The sequence below is a fragment of the Aedes aegypti genome, chromosome 1 (genome assembly GCF_002204515.2).
Source record: "Aedes aegypti strain LVP_AGWG chromosome 1, AaegL5.0 Primary Assembly, whole genome shotgun sequence".
NCBI lineage: Eukaryota > Metazoa > Arthropoda > Insecta > Diptera > Culicidae > Aedes > Aedes aegypti.
Window position 1 is genome coordinate 97,259,107 of NC_035107.1, and position 20,360 is coordinate 97,279,466.

Below are 20,360 nucleotides of genomic sequence, written 5' to 3' on the forward strand. Positions count from 1 at the left end.
AAAACGTAGGGCCCGTTTCAAAGTTACGCATTTTTGATTGTATGAGTCCACAAGTTCAAAGGAAATCTGAAATATTTCAACGGGTTTTCATTGGCCGTGATTATCAGAAGAAATTTACAATCAAAACCTGGTTAAAAGTTGGTTTGTTTAATTATTTGTAATCACTGGGTAGAGTTTTGAACGAGAAGATAGACGAAATATGGAGTTACGCCTTTTTGGAGGTACAACCATTGAAAACACTAATCTATATTATTAAAAATGGAATGGTGTTTGTATGTTACGAAATAGCTTGAGAACGGGCTATCGGATTTTGAAAATTCTTCCATATTTATGTTCCAACGTGTTTGTGTATATAAAAAGCAAATGATATTTAACGGAAAAGTTAAAAAACAGGACTGAACCAAACTTCCATTTTGCACGGGCCGTTTTATGGTGTTTTTCAACAGCCTACTTGATGGCAAGACGAAGTTTGCCGGGACCACTAGTTTTAAATAGAATAATAAGCCATTCTAATACCATTGAACATATTCAAATGTTTTCAATGACACTCTGCACTTACATTCGTGTTTCACTGATTTTTCATAAGCTCAAGTGCTATAAGGCATTACGGAACCAATTCTGTATTATTATTCATAAAATGTTGCTATAGCCCAACTAGCTACCTCCTCGGCTTTTCCGGCTAACTTTGTATTACCCCAGAACTTAAACTTGAATTGCTGATAAATGCAGTATAGGCCAAATTCTGATACTCTAAACCACTGTCAATACTTTTGTGATCATTTGTAGAATACACTGCTACATTTAGATTTTTCACAAATCTTCAATTTTTCCCCGAAGCCCCCGACCTCTACCTGGTTCCCTGCTGAATATTATTTTCCACTTAAGTCTGCCGTATTTCACACGCTTGATAATATTCTCATCTTCGTACACTTGATACAACTCGTGATTCATGCATTTGCGCCACACACCATTTTTGAGTTTCCCACCGAGTATTGTTTGCAGCACTTTACTCTCGAAAACACCGAAGGCTTTCCAGTCTGCGCTCCGAACCCTTGATTTAGAGCCATCCTTATTAGTTTCGCCGGAGAACCATGTTCAGACATTATCTGCCACAACTCATTTCTTTTCACTGAGCCGTACGCCGCCTTGAAATCAATAAATGGATGGTGAGTCTGCAAGTTATACTCTCAATATTCATCAAGAATCATTAAGTTAAACAATTTATCAAGGATCATTAAGTTAAACATCAAGTTAATCATCTGGTCCATTGTCGACCGGCTCTCATGAAAAAGAGGTTGGTATTCACCGACGAAAGTCTCCTCGAGCAGTCTCAGTCTGTTGGATGCGCGAAAGTTTTTTGTACGCTGAATTCGGCAGGGTAATTCCTCTGTAATTGTCACACACCAGTCTGTGCCCTTTCTTGTAGATTGGGCGTATGAGGCCATCCAATCACGCGGTGGGCATTTTTTCGTCCTCTAATACATTCAGAAATACTCGGTGGATCGACTGGTAAAGCTGTTCACTTCCGTGCTTGAGAAGCACGACCGGGATCTCGCCCTTCCCCACAGCCTTACAGTTCTTAGAATCTTGATAGGACCTATATAATTGAGTTTTTTTGAATGTTAACCTCGTTTTGTAACGTCACTTGTTACGCTTATAGATCTAAAGGCCTTGCAATTATATGCTAAAAGAACCAACTATTAAATTTTGAATTGTTTATTTTTCTAACATAAGAGTGCAAAGCCGAAAGATTTCGCTCAAACTCATCTCAGACGAACCAATATAAGATCTAAGCCTTATGATTACCTGGAAAATATATGCTTTGTTAAACAAAATTGTTTGAGCCCATATGAGCAGACAGACTCACACTTAAATCTTAAACAATGAGCACTCTCGCGAGAACAAAGTCATAAGAGATCAAAATTAGTTCAGTCATAAACCAGTCATAAATTCTTGAAATTAAATGTTGTTGTTCACTAAATGGCTTCCTTATTTCTACCAGACTAATAAGAAATCAAACTTGTGTAAAAAAGCTGTGGGAATACAAGACAATAAGACAAACAGATGGGCTAACTCAACCATGATTTTTTTACTGCTGATTTTCGTGACTGACAACCAACGTATAAAAAATCTCTAGCGTGAACTATGAGAATTTGAGTTTCTCACAGCACTACACGTAATATGCTATTCTGAGATTTCCGATCAAAATATTTGGAGAAAAACTCCTACAATTTGCTGTAGATTAATAAATATGCGTAAATGATTTTAAAAGTATAAGATTTTTCAATAAAACAACCATAAAGAGTAAAATTTATACTTGAGAATGCGGTTAAAGCCCACAATTATCAATAAATAAAAAAGATATTATATAAACAAGGTGTCCACTTTATAAAATGAACAGTCCTTAAATCCGGAGAGGCTTTCTTTCAAAATTTAAAAAGGATTTCCTCCGAAATCAGGATTACCCCCGAAATTGGGACAGGATGTCCTCCGAATCCCGAACATGATTTCCTTCGAAATCCGGACAGTACAAAGGATTTCGTCCGAAATCTGGACAGGACTTTCTCCGAAATTTGGACCGATTTTACTTCAAAATCCAGACAGGATTTCCTCCAAAATCCGGACAGGATTTCCTCCAAAATCCGGACAGGATGTCCTCTAAAATCCGGACAGTATTTCCTCTAAAATCCGGATAGACATTCTTCAAAAATTTAAACAGAATTTCCTCCAAAATCCGGACAGGAATTCTTACGAAATCAGGATTACCACCGACATCCGGACAGATTGTCCTCCGAATCCCGGACAGGATTTCCTCCAAAATTCGAACAGGATTTCCTCCAAAATTCGGACAGGCCTTTTTCCAAAATTCAAACAGGATTTTCTCCAAAATCTGGACAGGATTTCCTACAAAATCAGTATACACTCCAAAATCCAGACAGGACTTCTTCCGAAATCCGGATAGGTTTTCTTCCGAAATCCGGACTGGATTTCTTCCAAAATATGGGCAGGATTTTCCCGGAAATCCGGACAGGATTTCCTCCGAGTCGACAGGATATCCTCCGAAATCTAGACAGGACGCCTTTCAAAATTCGGACAGGATGTCCTCCGAAATCGGGACAGGATTTTCCCAGAAATCTTAACAGAGTTTCCTTCGAAATCTCGATAGGATTTGCTACGAAATTCAGACGGGATTTCCTCCAAAACACAGACAGGATTATCTCCAAAATCCCGGTCGAACGCCTTCCGAAATCCGGACATGATGTCCTTCGAAATAGGGACAGGATTTCCTCCGAAATCCAGATGGGTATCCCTTCGAAATTCGGACAGGATTTCTTGCGAAACACGAACAGGATTACCTCCGAAATCCGAACAGAGTTTGCTCTGAAACCTGGTCAGAGTTTCCTCTGAAATCCGGAAAGGATTTGCTCCGAAATCCGGACAGGAATTCCTCCGATATCCAGATGGGATTTCCATCGAAATCCGAATAAGGTTTCTTTCAAAATTCAAACCGTATTTCCTCCGAAACCCGGGCAGGATTCCTTCCGAAATCCGGACAGGATAACTTGTTACGTTTGATGATCTGAACTCGTGCAACATGCTCACCAGATGATGATGGTGTAATTTGGGCGATGAATGTGAAAGAAATTCGTTCTAAGTGTTGCGTCTGCTTGTATGTGGCTCTGGTTAGATCGGGATAATGACAATGCATGATAAAATCCATCTCCAAAACAAGCTCCAAACCTGAGGGTTGCTATAGGATATTGTGGATTTAGCCATCATGTCAGTAAACTAGAAAACTTACCCTTAATAAAACCCTATGGTAAATAAGCAAGAGACATGGGATTTATCATCGCTCTCTTTTTGGAGCTCTCGTTTGCTGCTGCTGTTTATCAATCATGTTACAACTTACATTACACTGCTAATCATGGAAAGATCAAGATAGGATGTTTTTCTTCGCTTGCAAAGTAACATCGGGCTAGGTATTTACGGGTAAATAACAAATATTTTGGACCCTCATCGCAAAATTTTAGTAATTGACCCACAGTGCGATGACCACCTACACGTAATATAAAAAATCATACTACAATTCCCAAAGATCGGGCCACATCTGGCCAGCGGATGAGAGCAGGCAATCAATTTCCATCAATCGCGCTGATCAATCAAACATTCGTTGCGAATATTACTGACAGAGATCCATCAAATCCACGCCTTTCGTCAGTCGATCGCCGTAACCGATCCTAATATTCTACGCAAAAACTCTGATGAATGAGTGGCCGTTTCATCACCTGGTGTTCTCCATTCAGAACCTTCTTTACACCGATTGTTAATCGAGAGTGATAAATTACCCATCCATCCGCGAGATTATTAATTCCTATAAATGGTCGATTTGCACAAATTCAGCAAACCAGGAACTGGTTCTTAGCTGAAACGACCCGGAGTATCCCACGAGGAGGCGTCATCATCGATCGACTGAGACAACTACAATGTATGGCGGTAACAATCGCGCTCAATCAACGCCCGTTTCGCGTCCGGCTAGTTCCGCGATCAATTAGTAAACATTATAGAATTTTGAAGCGTTGTTGACTGGTGCAGTACTCGACAGAATAAAGTAAGCATTGGCCTTTTTTATAAAAATGATCAATCCTTGAACCTCTGCTTCTAGTGCTTAAATACGAATGTTGAATTTTATTTAAAAATATTTTGAAAACAATAAGTCTTACAGAAAAACAGCCGTGAATTTCCATGAAAAAAGTTTTGAACAAATTTTCAAACTGCGTTCAATTTTGTTTTGATCGATTAGAGCACTATAAACTGAGACACAAGCCTCCTAACTTTATCATTTTGTATGTAAACATGGCAAGTGCGTATTTTATTCTGTCCAGTACTGTAGTTTCTGCGAACTTAAAATGTCGACTTGTTGTGGACGTATGTCATACAATTGTCACTGGGTGGCCAATCACAGCGGGTGGTCCACTCAATAATAATAATAGGTGCAATCAATCGTGGATTTCGCGAACTTGATTTCAATGGTCATAAGTATCGCATTGGCAGCTGGATATTGTCATTGTCTCATCTCCAGTTGGCATTGTGAAGGATCCTTTATGCGTGCATCTGCATAAATTTGCCAATAATCATTTGTGCATTGTCATAAATCGTACTGGAGGCTGTACAGAAACCACTCTGTTCGCTTTTGAAAAACGTTATTAGCCTTGCACATATTGTGGATCATGAATCTTGACCTAACTACTAAATATAAAAATAAAGCACTTATCGTGGTAACTGAACATTGTAACGATTTCGTCTAAAATTATTTATAAATTCATTTGATATTTGATCTAATGTACCAACATTAGATATTCTTTATAACTTATTAGTACTATACCAGAGAGGGAGCGTCAGAATCATTTTCAAAATTTCATTTTTTTTTTTAATCCTCTGCAAACCTTTCTTCCTGTTATTATAACAGCAAGTCCACATTGGTGCAGCATACAACATAGCTAGCCTGAAAAGTTGTTTGAAGATCAAAAGCTTGTTCTTAATTTTTCGAAATCAATCAATTACCATTTATGATAACTTTTCGGATATTTAATTTGCAGTAATGGACAGAATAAAGTTGGCCGATTTTCATACTAAATGGTCTAGTTTGGATGTCTGGATCTCTGTTTCTTGTACTCCGATTAACTCGAAATTTAAATCGAAGCTCAGACATAACTTGAATTTACTAAGCAGAAAATTCACATTTTTTTTAGTTATCAACTTTTTTTTCATGAAAAAAAAACAAACAAGCAGTTTTACTGAAAAATTTTATTCCACAAACTTGTATGTATTACCAAAATTATGATATTTGCAGAGGAGTTCAAAATATTGACATTTTCGTTGAAATTTGAGTTTTGTGCTAACTCAAAAGTTTATCTTTGAAATGGTGTTGATTTCCAACTAGCGTGCCGGTGCCATTAGAGGTCTACTTAAGCTATAAAAAATCATAACAAAATAACGAAAAGCCTTAACAGAGATCTTTTGACGTCAACAGAAAGATTTCAACCTCTACTAGGATATGGGAAAAATATAAAAAGAGTGATAAAACTATTTTTTTAACATTAAATCGCTTGAGCCACTATTGGTATACGTGTTCCAGTAGTTGCGCTAGTGCTCCAATAGTAGACAATCGGGAGTGATACAAGGAATTTTAAACAAAACAGTCAATTTTCACATAGATTTAACATTTTTCTCTCGGAACAGCAACTAATATCTTTCAAATGAAGCATAAAGATCATCTCTGGGACTTTTCTTCATTTTTATACATCCATTTCAAAAACTGCTTCCAACCGTCGATCCACAACTGGAACACGACGACAACTATTGGTGCAAGGGAGCAATGTTTTTGCGTTAACTTAATTAGGTATTCATATGTCTGTTTGATAGAATAAAAAGCTGATATTTGGCAAATCGACGGGGTTGGTGGTCTGATGGCTACCGCTTCTGCTTCATAAGCAGAAGGTCATGGGTTCAATCCCAGGCCCGTCCCTTTCCTCGTACTTTGTAGTTGTACATCTCTCACTTGCTTCTATCTTCCATTCTAAATCTATCACACTCAAACTATTCGTTCATAGCAAACGCTAGAACCAGAGACGGACGAGAAACCGTTTCCCTAACACTTCCATTCTTTCACGCGCATGCCTGTCCTTACGCCTGATACATAGGCAATCTGCTAACCACAAAAGCAAACCTCTCTGCCATGCCTTTCCCCCAATCCATACACTCCCGCATAAACTGGCTTAGATGCAGTGGTATATACGGTCTAGGTGGGAGCCAGTATAATGCATCATCAATTCCTCCCCCTTCCCCACATTGGTCTGCATTCTGACGTGGCAGGCACCATTGTCGCCTAAAAAAAATAGAAGATCACCAGCACTTATACACTGAGGATGCCTGTTAGTCCCAAGCAGTCCTTCGGTTGGTTCCTTGTGTAAGTGCAGCTGATCTGGCGGTACTGGAGTAGCATCCACGGGCGGCCAATCAAGCTCAAGCTCAAGCTCAAGCTCGATATTTGGCAAATCGACTAAACTAGAGGCAATCTATCCACCAAAAATAACACATGTCGTTTTTATCGAAAAATGTGCGTTTTATTCCATAGTCCAATCTACTGGTACATTACAACCATTGATACCGGCACCCTAAGCAAATTTTAAGTTACCAGCTGCGGTGAAAATTTAAAAAAATACTGAATTAATCAAGGCACGGTAAATGGCTGGGCATGGCGTACCATTGGTACCTCGCGTTCCTGCAGAAATAAAATAGACCCCTTTGTGTGGTCCTTAGCTTCTTGCCCAGCAACTCCTATCCCTACCTCCTCGTGGTACTGGCCGGGTTACGAGTAACCTTGGGAAGATCGGGTAACCAACCCCCGGTGGGAAATTTGGTCGTATGCTGACAGAGAAGGGAGGGTTTGCTCCTGCCAATCTGGAGCGTCTGTACTCCATGTTAGGAGCGGCTCACAACAGCGTCTGTTCCCCATGTCAGGGGCAACTGATCATCGTCCGAGTGCCAGAGAAGGACTTTAAGCTAAATTTGCACTATGGTCCTCCAAACATTTAGGGGTAATGGTCCTCCGGAAATCTAGGGGATTGGTGTCAGGCCCTGCAAGCCAGACATAAAAAAAAATCGAGCAACGAACAATCAACGAGAGAATACGAATCGGGACAATCGGCGAAGACCACAACGACGTAAACGAACTAGCAATTGGAAGCTCGGTACGTGGGACTGTAAATCTCTCAACTTCATCAGGAGCACACGCCTTCTCGCCAACGGACCGTGGATTCGGCATCGTAGCATTGCAGGAAGTATATTGGAAGGGATCAATGGTGCGAACGTTTAGAGATAATCATACCATCTAACAGAGCTGCCGCAACACACATGAGCTGGGAACAACTTTTATAGTGATAGGTGATATGCAGATGCGCGTGATCGGGTGGTGGCCGAACAATGAACGAATGTGCAAGTTAAAAATCAAAGGTCGTTTATTTAACAGCATAATCAACGTGCATAGCCCACTCTTCGAGAGCACTGATGACGACAAGAACGCTTTTTACGCGCAGCTCGAACGCGAGTACGAAGATCATCATAGGAGATTTGAACGCTCAGGTTGGCTAGGAGGAGGAGTTCAGACCGACGATTGAGAAGTTCAGCGCTCACCGGCTGACGAAAGAGAACGGAAAACGACTGGAAGAGGTGGAATGCTGTACCGTTTTCAAGAAACGCGGAAGTTCTATCAGAAGCTCAACACATCCCGCAAAGACCTCGTGTCGCGAGCTGAAATGTGCCGGGATAAGGAGCATCTTAACGGACGAACGCGAAGTGATCGAAAGGTGAAAGCAGCACTACGATGAACATCTGAATGGCGCAGAGAACACAGGCATAGAAGGTCAAAACAGCGAAGGTGATGGCTACATCAGCACAGCGGACAGTTAAAACCAACCGGCTCCAACAATGGGGGAAGTTAAGGATGTCATTCAACAGCTCAAGAACAAAAAGGCCGCTGGCAAGGATGATATCGGAGCCGAACTCATCAACGGACAAGTTGGGCCATCTTTGGCGGTGTGTAGGAGAACGGTGTGTGGCGGCTGACCTTTTCGCGAACTTTTTCAGCAGCGTATACAGTACCAATACCCCAACACTCTCTACAGCGACTCGACAATGTATTCGTTCACATGAAGTGAACTTACCTCTCCATAATGTAGCGGAACAAGATGGCAAAGCTGAGCTCATAAAGCTTGATGCTGACAAAGGCGCTAGAATGGACCGTCTACCTTCGATAGTCTTGAAAGAATGTGCAGAGTCACCTTTTTTCCTTCTTAGCAATGGGGGGATAATCTGCTCAACAGACACCCGGACCCTGAAGGTCCAGGAGTGTGGGCTTGGGGACCGTTTACTACATGCAAAGCAGCAGACAGGACTATATCCCCGACCCACTAAACCATTCCCATTGCCGCCAAACCCTTCGTCTCTCCGGGACCACCAAGAAGGCATTGCTTCGGAGAGGGCCATTGCACATTGCAACCTCAAGGTTAGCTGCGTAGCTGTGCAGCAACGAACATCGATGACACGCTTAGGGGGGTCCACCAAGGTAGCATGCTGGCGCTTTGCCAGCTTCCCGGGTGGTCCTTACCACTCCCATTGTCCTCTGAAGGCGGGCAGGGTCAACCACAACGCCCGCGCCCAGCTATTCTGCAAGTATCAAGAACTGATACTGCGTGCTCCGCTATTTGAGCTGCTGAAGGCTCAGGCCATATCAGCTAACACCAGTTGGGATTGCTGACGAAGGGGGCCTCCACCTGCCCCGAACAACCAGAGGCTCGTATCCAACCCAGTAGGCCGGCGCCACGACAGCAACGCTACCAGGATGTTCTCCCCGCGGCCACTTAATCGCTGTAAGGGTCGATTTCGACCGTAGCGCACCGGTATGACCTACGTAGCCGACTACGAACCCTTGGACCACCTGTTGTTTAGAGTCTGCAGTAGCCACTCCTTTCCTTGTAGTTCCAAGACGATGTGGGAGATAGCCAATGAAACGGCATTCCAGTCAAGCTCGTCTTCACACATCCTCTGGACCAGATAGTCCCGAGTCGTGTCGCCACCGCATGTGACAAACATGCGGTCACGCATTGTGCGGAAACGCGGGCACACCAACAAAACGTGTTCCGCCGTTTCCTCTAAACCTGCACAAATTGGACATTCTGGAGAACCCGCATGACCGAAACGGTGTAGAACAGTTTGTTGAGGATGATCTACTCGAGCACCTTCCCCGCCGTGTCGATCAAGCATATTGGTCTATATGCCGACGGGTCACCGGGGGGTTTTCCCGCCTTTGGCAATAGTACCAGGCTCTGCCGCTTCAACACCTCTGGGAAAACTTCCTCGTCCAGGCATTTCTGCATGGCAGATCTGAACATCCCGGGAGCCTCCGCAATTGCTACTTTTAAGGCCAGGTTTGGAACTCCGTCCGGACCTGGTGCCTTACCTATTATAAGGGATTTTGCAATCCCTACAAGTTCCTCATCGGTTACCCTCTCCTCATCACCAGACCTAGTCCCTGGCTGTCCTACGAAAGAAGGCCAGGAACTAGGGTTATGGCGAGGAAAAAGCCCCTCGATGATCCCCTCCAGCATCTCTGGAGATTGCTCTGTAGGAGCCATTGCACCTCTTATCTTTGCCATAACGATCCTGTAGGCATCGCCCCACGGATTCGCATTTGCACTCTGACAGAGTCCCTCAAAGCAGGCCTTTTTGCCTGCCCTTATCTCGGACTTCAGCGCGACTTTGGCAGCAGTAAATACCATCCGTCGTTCATCTCGGGGCAGTGCGTCAAGAAGGCCCGAGCAGTCGTCAGTTGTTTTCCTTCTCGGGTCGCGCGCCTATTTTCTCTGTGTGTTTTTATATAGCCGAGCAAACGAGTGAAGCTGAAAGTGGATTGCTGCTGCTCAAGGATGACGGATCAATTGGCGAGCTCGTTTCATGCTACTATATCTAATCTATAAAATATGTATGATTGCACCTTTAATCGTTACAACGGTGAGACGTAAATATGATTTTTCAACAAACTATGAAAGGTTCGTCACTGTGAGTGTCGACATAAACTCTGATTCATAAATGATTTACGTCCAATATTTTTTTTTTCTCAAAACACCTGTTTCCTTTTACTTTTATTTTTGTAATTAAAAAAAACTTTGAATGGTTTGACACTACGAGTGTAGACTTGCGAAAGGTTCACTTTATTCAACAAACTTTGATAGGTTCGTCACCTCAAGTGTCGGCATAATTTTTCTCTACATAGATATTGTTCACACCAAATGAAAATATTATATTTACATATAAGCATATTTATAACTCACAAATAACACTGCGGAACACGTTTTTGTCTCCAGCACCAAAATACCGCTATTCACTTATTTCAGGGTTGCTGAATCCATTGCCGTTTTCAGAAACATCATAGCACGTCTAGTTTTTGAGATATTGACTGTTGAAAATGCAAAAAAAGACTATTTAAGCCAACTTGCATGCAAGTTTGTCAGCTTGTAAGGTAATATATTGGCTTAATTTGCCACAGAATTCAAACTTTATGTCTATAACAATACTTATCATCAAAGTTTGTATTACTTTCGATACGGAAAAGTTATTTTCTGATGGTTTAAAGAATTGTTGTATTTTGCCATATAGAAGAAACGAATAATTTTGTATGGAGACTGCAAGCATATTGAAAAAATCGGTTTAATCGAAATTTAATCACGCAATCAATCAAATTATGTCTGAAATGAAAGTTCAAGTTCTATTTTGCATGTTTGGTGGATTAGATTATAAAAAAGTTTGATAAATTGTACTTTAAATTTCATTTAAACATTAATAAAACCAGTGTTTAATACAACTTTGTCGACCTGTAGCTAAAAATTGTGACGTGCTGGAACATTTCTGAGAATGGCACCAGATTAAGCAACCCCAAATCTACTAGAGACACATAATTTGATCCTGGAGACACGCAAAAATGTCATTTTTGTTACGCTATGTAATTATTTATCATGGTCTAATCGCTTATCAAAGTGAATCCTGTGACCCAACGATCCTCCCTATTAACAAACATCCCTCCCTGTAACCTTTGTGGAGATGCAGAGGCAAACACGGTCTCCAAATAGCAAATGTTACACACTAACATTCCTTCCCCCAATCCCACCTGACTGCAAGGACGTGGCCGGCGCCGTTATTGACCATGTATAAATAGAGGCACTGAATTATGCACACTGAAGAAGATTATGGCCAATCCCAGCCGATCTTCTAGTTGATTCTTTGTGCATTTTCACTGACCTCGGTCAATCACGGAATAGCAACCATTGATATGTGTAGTCAGTCTAAGCTAAGCTCTAAGCTAAGCTAAGCTAAGTAAATACCATCCGTCGTTCATCTCGCTCCTCCTCAGCACGTGCTCGTTGCATCCGCCTCCTGGCCCGTAGGCTGTCTCAGCGTAGGTTAGCAATCGCTTGAGTCCACCAGTACGCCGGTGGTCTCCCATTCCTAGGGTGGTCTTGCCTAGGCATGGTCGCATCGCATGCACTCCGCTGCCTCTGTTGTTGTAGTCGATATGGTAGCGAACCGCCGGTGGTCGCTGTGAGTGTAGGCATCGTCTACCCTCCAGTTCGAACTACTTGTTAGGCCAAGACTACAAAAAGTAACGTCGATGATCGACTCCTCTTCGTTTCGGTTAAAGGTACCTTTAGTACCAATATTAGCCAAATCGACATCCCCGCTAGTTCATGAGACGGCTTCCCCATTCCACGGGGTATTTACCCGTCGTCCATATCGCCGCCATTTTTCCGGATCCATCCGCGACCCAGTTGCCGTTGCCGGCGTGTACTCGGTATGGGTCCAATATGATGGCGATATCCGTCCCCCACTCAGCAACTGCCTGATACTGCAATTGCTGAGCTGCGTCACAGTGCACTATGGTCCAGGAATCAGTTTTACGCGGAAAGATGCATTTTGAGCTTTAGAATGAAACATTAGACAAAAACGGTCTTCTACAAAGTTGTTTGTATTAGTTAAGCCCTTTGTTTGGTTTTATTGAAAATTAGGGTGGACCACATTTTCATTGAAATTGTGAAACTAACTTTCTTATTTGTAAAAATTATATTATACATGCTTCAGCAAAGTTGTAGACCATTCAATTTCAAGCAACTTTGCCAAAAAAAGTTTTTTTGTATCTCTTAAATTGACTGATTTAGAGCTTTTTTCGTACGGTGACATAGGGTGGTCCGAACAAAACTGGTTTTCTGGCTCTAGAGTTTTCAATTCAAATTTCTCATCAAAGTAGTCTATGAAACACTTTTAGAGCTTTGAAAAATGCGTAATTTGGTGAGTGAAGAAACTCGCTATCTCCTTCCGTTTAGGAGTTATTGTTGTTTTTCTCTCAAAAACATGCTCACTTTGATTGTGAATATCTCTGATTGGGGCAAATATAAAAAATATCTTTTGACGGCGTTCAAAAGACAAAACATAATTGTACATTATATCAAAAAATTACAGATGTGTTATTTTTGTAACTCTAATAAAACGTCTTGAAAGTCAAATATTTTTTATCACAAAAACTTCAATAACTTTTGAATTAAAATAGATATCTACAATCTTTTTGCATGAAAATTTGCGTTTTGTTAAGTTCTAAAAGTCGTTCATAGACGACATTGACGAGAAAATAATATTTAAAAAACTAGAGTTGAAAAACTTATTTTTGTTGGACCACCCTGCGATGATTAGGAAAAAATGCTCTAGATTGGTCAAATTTTGAGCTACATAAAATTTTTTTTTGGCAAAGTTGATCAAAATTTCAAGTTCTACCGCTTTGCCAAAGAGCATATACCAGTATTTTTGCAAATAAAAAAGTTGATTATACGATATGTGTGATATTGTGGACCACCCTAGTTTCAATTGACACAGTATGAAAGCTTACATTTTGAGTAACAATTTTGTAGAAGATCATTTTTGTCTAAAATTTCATTTTCATGCTCAAAATGCAAAATAATAAAGAAATACATACTATGAAAATCTTCAAAACAGTTTTAGAGCCCTATCTTTCTTATTTCAGATTTCTCGTCAAAGCGGTCTATGAGCGACTTTTAGAACTTAACAAAACGCAAATTTTCATGCAAAAATATTGATGATATCTATTTTAGTTCAAAAGTTATTAAAGTTTTTCTGCTTAAAATCCTTTGTTTTTCAAGGCATTTTATTAGAGTTACAAAAATAACACATCTGTAATTTTTTGACATAATATACAATTTTATTTTGTCTTTTGAATGCCGTCAAAAGATATTTTTTATGTTTGCCCCAATTAGAGATATTCACAATCAAAGTAGGCATGTTTTTGAGAGAAAAACAACAATAACTCCTAAACGGAAGGAGATAGCGAGTTTCTTCACTCACCAAATTACGCATTTTTCAAAGCTCTAAAAGTGTTTCATAGACTACTTTGATGAGAAATTTGAATTGAAAACTCTAGAGCCAGAAAACCAATTTAAGAGATACAAAAAAACTTTTTTTGGCAAAGTTGCTTGAAATTGAATGGTCTATAACTTTGCTGAAGCATGTATAATATAATTTCTACAAATAAGAAAGTTAGTTACACAATTTCTATGAAAATGTGGTCCACCCTAATTTTCAATAAAACCAAACAAAGGGCTTAACTAATACAAACAACTTTGTAGAAGACCGTTTTTGTCTAATGTTTCATTCTAAAGCTCAAAATGCATCTTTCCGCGTAAAACTGATTCCTGGACCACTGTGCAGTGGTTCAGGTTCAGCTGCGTTACCTGTACTGTGATTTTTCAGCTATGCTCTTTTGAAGGTCGAGCACCTTGAGCCTCCCGTTGGAGACAGACTTCCCGGAACAAATCAAACACTTGGGAGGATTTTTGCAGCCTCGTGCCTTATGACCTTCCTCACCACGTCGCCTACATAACTTGGTCCTATCAGGGCCTTTACAGCCCCAGGACTTGTGTCCCGGTTCCCTACACCTGAAGCAGATCACCGGTTGCTCGTGTATGGTCAATGAGCATACTGACCAACCCACCTTAATCTTCCTACCTTAGCGGACTTATTATCATCCGCCACAGGTAGCTGTACTAAGGCCACCTGAGATCCTGCCGGAACTTTCCGTAGCCGAAAGGCTGCGGTAGGCACCTGTACCTCGCACTGTTTCCGCAGTGCCGTGATGAGCTCTTCTGCGTCAGTGGTCTCGTCTAGATTCATCACCTTCAGAGTTACGCTTGAGCTCGAGGATCATTTCACCTGTACGAGTGCGTCTAATACTGCGTACGTTGGCTCCTAGATTTACGAGCTTCGCGCGCTGCGCATCGCCTTCAAGACTTCCGAGTACACCTACCTTTCTATCCCTATGCTCCTGCACTTCGTGCTTCTTCTTTCTCTTCTTTCGCTCCAAAGTTATCCAGGGGGCGTCCTCCCCCTGATCCGCCCTAACCTGTGGTGTTTGAGGACCTCTCAATGGTCGCAACCCCCTGTTCCCTTCAATCCGTGAGGGGCCAGCCTTTTTAGGCCCACCCTTCCCAGCTTTCCGGGACGCCTGGCTGGGGTCCGACTTTACGGCACTGCTGCCGACTTTCGGGGTTAGCAGTCATCACCGCCTGGTAGCTCCTCTCCTGACGGCTGCCTCACACGCTTCTGCGATTGCTTGTTGTAAGCATTCGCTTTTGCACTTTTAGGGCTACCCGCAAAAATAGTAGACTTCGGCACCTTCAATTCCACGGGTTCTGTCGCTGCCACAGTCGCCACATCGACTTACGAAGTCTCATCAGGGTCTGCTTGTGGTCCTTACTGATGTTGGACTTCGAGGACGCAAAGTCAATGATGGAGTCAAGCTGCTGTGCAGCCACTTCCATCGCAGAGAGCCCATCTCTACTTCTATTGACGGCCCTTATCTACCACGCTCCATCCATAACCTCACCCGATATGATGTCCAACACTGGCACTGTTTGGAAAACTTCATCGATAACTCCCATCCATAAATCAGGAAACTACACCTCCGTGGAAAACTATCGCGGTATCTCCATATTATGCTGTGTCGCCAAGGTATTTGAGAAGATAATACATCCCGTTCTGTACAACGCTATCAGGCACTTGATTTCGGACCGACAACACGGATTCATGAAGAAGTGTTCAACAGTGTCCAACTTGATGTGTCGCAACAACTTCCTTTCAAGAGAAATTGAAAACCGCAAACAAGTAGACACAGTGTATTTCGATTTTAGAAAGGCTTTTTACAAAGTCCCGCATAGTATTGCAATCGAGAAGCTTGAACACATAGGGCTTCCTGTGTGGATCACCGAGTGGCTTCGCTCGTACTTATCTGATCGCAAAGCTTTCGTCAAATTTGGCAACTCACAATCACGCGTTTTCGATACAACCTCTGGTGTCTCGCAAAGCAGTGTTCTAGGACCGTTGATTTTCGTGCTTTTCATCAACGACCTGTCCGTACGTCTAAAATCAACGATGCTATTGTACGCTGACGATCTTGAGATGTATAGAATAATTTCCTCGACCTTGGACTGCTGCGAGTTCCAAGCTGACATCGACGAACTTCATCTCTGGTGTTTGGAAAATGGTATGCAGCTTAACATTAGCAAATGTAAAACCATCACTTTCACACGTCGCCTATCCTGCTTTCCATTTGAATACCAAATCAATGGTATTTGCTTAGACCGTGTCAATACGATTAACGACTTGGGTGTCATCATTGACAGTAAGCTGAAATTCAACGAACATATCAACATCAGTACCGTTAGCAACTTGACGAGCAGTTGGGAATGAATCAACGTTGCTGGAGACGTCGATAGCCTGTGGGACCCTATCCACGAAGCTGTGACAACAACGGCGCGGGACGTGATTGGCACTGGTCAACGACGAAGACGAAACGACTGGTTCGATGAAGAGTGCCAGAGAGTGACAGACATTAAGAATGTCGCCATAAGCCGTATGCTTGTGACCGGTACCCGACAGAACAGAGAGCGGTACAGGGCAGCGAGAGCCGAAGAAAAGCGAATCCACCGCAGAAAGAAAAGGCAGCACGAAGAAAGTGTGGTAGCTGAAGCTCAAGAAAGCATGAACCGGAATAATATGCGGAGATTCTATACAACGATCAATGGTGCGCGACACAATACCGTACCAGTGCCCGCCATGTGCAATGATCGAGAAGGGAATTTGCTGACCGATAAAACGTCGGTGGCTACCAGGTGGAAGGAGCACTTTCAGCAATTGTTGAACGGTGAAAATGGAAATGTAGCGAGGAACATGACGAACATAGATGATGACGATCAAGCTGTGGACCCACCGACCATAGGAGAGGTTAAAAAGGCCATCAACGAGCTGAAGAACTGTAAGGCTGCTGGGAAGGACGAGATCCCGGTCGAGCTTCTCAAGCACGGAAGTGAGCAGATTTACCAGTCGATCCACCGAGTACTTCTGAAGGTATGGGAGGACAAAGAATTGTCCTCATCCGCCCTATCTACAAGAAAAGGCACAGACTGGAGTGTGTCAATTGCAGAGGAATTACCCTGCTGAATTCGGCGTACAAAATTCTGTCGCGCATCCTGTTTAACAGACTGAGACCACTCGAGGAGTTCTTCGTCGGCGAATACCAAATTGGTTTTCGTGAGGGCCGTTCGATAACGGACCAGATGTTACGCTTGCGAATGATCCTTGAAAAATTCCGGGAGTATAACTTGCAGACTCACCATCAGTTTATTGATTTCAAGGCGGCGTACGATTCAGTGAAAAGAAATGAGCTTTGGCAGATAAGTTGTTCGGATCGCGAACGAGGTGTCAACCTCGTTCGAGACGTTAGACGGATTGAAGCAGGGAGACACACTTTTGAATTTACTGTTCAACATTGCACTCGAGGGTGCTATTAGGAGATCTGGCGTGCAGAGAAATGGCACTATTATCGCAATGTCGCATATGCTCCTTGGCTTTGCGGACGATATAGACCTAATTGCAATCGATTGCAGGTCAGTGGAAGAGGCCTTCGTGCCTCTGAAGAGGGAGACAGCCAGGATAGGCCTGACCATTAATTCTACCAAAACGAAGTACATGGTTGCAGGTAGAGAAAGAGTCAGACTTGGTTGTGTAGGAGCTGAGGTGACTTCTTCACTTGTGACATGTGACAACGACGTTTCCCGCGAAGTGAAAAGACGTGTTGCGGTTGCGAATAGGGCCTTTTACGGACTACGTAGCCAGCTTAGGTCCCACAGTTTGCAAACAAAAACAAAATTCGAACTGTATAAAACATTGATTCTTCCGGTGGCTGCCTACGGGCACGAAGCGTAGACGTTGAAAGAGTCAGACCGGAAAGCTCTCGGTGTTTTCGAGCGTGAAGTGCTGTGGACAATACTCGGTGGGAAACTCGAAAATGGTTTGTGGCGCAGACGCATGAATCACGAGTTGTATCAAGTGTACAAAGATGCGAATTTTATCTAGCGTGTAAAATACGGCAGACTTCAGTAGGCTGGTCAATTGGTGCGAATGTCGGAAGAAAGAATTGCGAAAATAATATTCAGTAGGGAACCAGGTGGAGGTCAGCGGCTTCGGGGAAGACTACGAATACGCTGGCTGTACGCAGTGGAAGAGGACCTGGCGACTCTTAACGTTCAGGGCAACTGGAGAAGTTTCATCCAAGACCGACGAAAATGGAGCTCTACAATACGCCCGGCAATGGCGTGACGCTACGCTGTAGCCATCAAGGTATCAAGGTAGGTATCAACATCATAACAGACAAAGCGTTCTCAGTTCTTCGGTTTGTACGGCGTAATACACAATTATTTCACGACGTGTACACGTTGGAAAACCTTGAATTGCTCTTTGGTGCGGAGCATTCTGGAACATGCTACTTGTGTTTGGTCGCCTTACCATACCACACTGGAAATTCGCATTGAGAAAGTACAGCGAAGCTCTATTCGTTACGCCCTCATATATCTTCCATGGAATGATCCGCAAAATCATCCTCATACTGAAAGCCGCTGCAAACTGATCGATCTCGAAACACTTTCACGAAGACGAACTAAGCTGAAATAAATGTTCGTATTTGACCTCATAACCGTAAACATTGACTGCTCTGCTCTTCTCAACGATGTAATGTTCTTTGTACCGAGCCGAAATTTACGTGGAAGATATCTCTCAACGACGGGTGTACTAGCTGCATCCAGTGCTTCAATGTTGTGAACGATGAATTTGATTTCAACGTGTCCAAGACGATTTTTAAACGTAGAAATAAAAATATTTTATAATAGGAACAGTTTGTGGGATATTAAAGGAATCCAAGACGGTGTCAAATAAATAAACACCAAGTAAATAAAAATAATGTACATCAACAAACAAAACAGCTCGCGTTCCTTAACATGTAATAAACGAGCAATCAAATTTAAAATATTGATAAAATGGATCCATCAGCAAACAGTAATCCAACAAGTACATTATTTGTTAATTTCAAACCAATTTGCACTGCTATAGCCATATTTTCGGGTTAGAACATTGCATCAATTATTTGATATAATTGTTCAGTGAACAAGTCCAAATCAGAGCATGGTGGTTATGTACGGTGTTTCTTATTGTGAAATTTAAGGTCTCCAAGCATGAATTGAAAACGATTTGAAAATCAATTACAAATGCTGAATAAACAAGTTTATCGAAAAATAAGATCTTTGATAACATAAATCAACTTCCTGTTTGATCTTTTCACCGACAAACGGAACCTGCGCTGCAAAAGCATGCGTGTTATCTCACATGTAGATACAAAACGCAATCCACTGTGAAACGGAAATGTGATCGATCGTAAATATGTGGAAAATATAGAGGGAACGTCAACAAGGGGTCTCCAGTTTGTCTACTGGGTAGAGGCGAATGCTTACCGATATGGAGTCTAATTAGATTTCAGTAAGATAGTAAGCTTGTAGTAGATGAAGAAAAGCTGTTAACTGTAGTGCAATGCTTAGATTCCGATAGGGAAGTAAACCCACGCAAAAGATGCAGAAAGCCCCATCCGATTGACAACAGGTGATCGCCGCCAACGAAGAAGGTATCGTAAAATGGAGTAACTTTGTTAGTTTATTAGGAGAAAATCTAGTTATTTTTACTTTTTTTCTTCAAGGTTTTCATAATGTGTTTAAAAAATAGGTACTTGTATCTAAGCCATCGATTGTAGTTGAAAGTTGGAACAAATATTTTGATTAGAGTATGATTATTTTCATAGCATGGTATAGCATAGCATAGATTGACTGTACATGTCAATGGTTGGTCAAAATGAATAAGGGATCGGATTTTCAACTTACTCTCATTTTAGCGCTGGGCAAGTCCTTACAGTCATATGGGATGGGAACGAAATGTTATTGTGAAATGATGGTTGCTTCTAGAGACCTAGAATACCTCTGCATCTCTAGAATCACCACGGAAAGGCTGTTGATTAGTGATGAAGGAAAAATACGGCTCTAAGTTAAACGAAGTTTTGCATTTTGATTTCTAGGTGAAAATATTGGTAAAAGGTTAAAAAAGTAAGTCGACATTCATAATGTCGAACTATTCAAAGGTTATTATAAGTAATGGCGAAAAAATAAAGGTTTGTGTATGTAAAGTCTCATACTAATACTAATCAAAGTTACCCAAATTATCGAATATACTCCGTATTACGGTACATATATCAAGGTCTGCATCATCTCGTAGTGGCATATCACGCTGCTACCAAGTCGCTTTTCCCCACCATTGCCCAACGAAAGAACTTTCGCTCCCATGAGAATAAATTAGTTTCGCTGATTCTTGTT